The following is a 2,197-nucleotide window of genomic DNA, read 5'->3' as shown; positions in this document are numbered from 1 at the left end:
GTTAAGATGGCAAACCCTGGCTCCAAAAGAGCGTCTGCAAGATGAGCACACCCCAGGCACGTGCAGGGCTGCAAGGGCCCTGCCAGGTGTGAGGATGGTGCCCCCCTGCCAAGGCAGCCATGCTATGGAGTCCCTTTTGTAACCGGATCCGTACTGCACTCCATGCAGGGGCTGGGATTCTGCCTCTTGCCGCACAAACTGGAAGGCCATTGAGAAACACACAGGCTACTCGTGGTGCAAGCACCTCTAAAATACACGTTCCTGCAGTACCAAGCCCTCCTCTAACATGGTTTATCCTGGGGCATTGTTTGCTGAAGCAGTGTTAAAACATGTCCAGACCACCCCAGGTCCCTGGGCAGCACACAGCTTAACCACAGTCCCTCGACAGCGTGAGCTACTGTGTTACTGGCCCACCAGCTTGGATAAAGATGAATTATGCTGCATCTGGAACAACAAAGGCCATCAGGACATTTCTGCTGCAACCCCACCACCAATTCACCCTTCAACTTCCAACTGTCTGGAGCACCACAACTTTGGGCATCAAAGCCAGAATTGCTGAAATAGGGCATCGTGTCTGCCCCGACTCAGCATCTCCAAGGGAGAGGTTGGGGCTGGGGTAGCCATGAACTTCTCTCCCACAGTCTGGTTCTTTCTCCTCCCTGCAGCACCCTCCACTCGAAGCAGAAAACTGGAACGGTTTCACGTTGGTATTTTTGGCAGTCTGTTTTTAAGAGCCTGCTGTGATGCATGGAAATGAGTAAAGGCCACAGAATGCCCCAAATAATCGTTACATGTTAAGATCAGAAAAATATTATTGTATCTTTCTTCTCTGTGTTAAACACACCAGGTGAAAAACTGAGCTTGAGAAGGGGTGCTGCAAAATATTCCTGGGTAATAAGACACAATAGGCATGGACATATTGTGTACCTGTACCTGGCAGGACACACAAGCACTTCCCATGGGAAGACATTATCCATGGCTCATTGCAGTGCCTGGTTCTTGCTTGGCATGACCCATCTACACCCCCGGCACTACCCCTGTACCGGCGAGTCTGCTATCAGGAGAGAAGAAAAATATTTTCATGCATTTCACATCTTCCCCATGCTCCAGAGAGCAATGCCCCATGGTTGGAAGAGGCAGACAACAACCAGCTCTGCTCCCAGCCTGGCTCTGAAGCCAGGGTGACCAGCTCAGCCCTCCCTGCACCCTGGGAACGCAGGTGCTTACCAAGAGCCACACACCACCCGCGGTGGCCAGAGCAATGCCACGCGAGGTCTGCACAGCCCGGGAGCGAGGGTGCGGGGTGGCCGCGTGCCTGCAGCCCCTCCAGACAGCACCGCCGAGGGCAGGGACACGCCGGCTACCATAAAGCAAGCACGCACGCTGCTTAACGCGGCCATCGCTCGGATTCACCCAACTGCTGCTCCTCCGAGCACGCTGGCAGCATGCTCCAGTGCCTGCTGCACAGCTCTGCCTGCAGGCAGGGGATGGCTGGGCCTGGGCAGTGAATCACGCTGCTGCAGCCCAGCAGAGCATCTCAGCTGGGAGAAGGGGACCCAAGAACCCCCCGGCGTCAGCAGCCCCTTTTCCAGAGGAGCCTCCATAACCCCCTTCCTGAGGGCTAACACCGAGTCCCCGCAGGGTTTTTTCTCCTGCCCTTCCACCCTGCTCGCCACACACCGGCCCCGTGGGCCGCCTGCACGCACCGGTACTCACAGCCGCATCCTTCCTCTCCAGGGCTCGTCATGCCGCACAGCCCTGGCCTGCGCCACGAAACCCGCTCCAACGCCACATCGCGAAGCGCTCCAAGGCAAAGAGGAGCGCGGCCGGACACCCCCTTCCTCCCTGACATAAGTCTTCTCCCCCTGCCCAACCTGCTGCCCGCAGAGAGACCGACCCAAAGGTCCCAGGATTTGCCAAAAGGCCTTTTGGGGGGCAGCAGGGCAGAGCACCCCTGGGCACTGCTGAAGCCAGGCTGGCACATGCCTTCTCCCAGCCCGGCGTGCTGCAACCACCACAGGTCCAAGGCAGCCGCCGCCGCCTGGTCCCAGCCGAGCGGCTCTGCCAAGCGCAACAAACCCTCCTGCCAGCTCCCGCGCCCGCCATCCCCTCAGGATGCTCTCCAGACCAGCAGCGCTGGGGAAGTGGAAACTGGGGGGCTGCAGGATGGAGATGCAGTACAGCCCCTGTCTCTTAT

This window comes from Athene cunicularia (assembly GCF_003259725.1).
Source record: "Athene cunicularia isolate RWA chromosome 19 unlocalized genomic scaffold, athCun1 chr19_part1, whole genome shotgun sequence".
In the NCBI taxonomy this organism is placed as follows: Eukaryota; Metazoa; Chordata; class Aves; order Strigiformes; family Strigidae; genus Athene; species Athene cunicularia.
The sequence above is the reverse complement of the archived record's forward strand: the minus strand, read 5'-3'. Positions refer to the sequence as shown.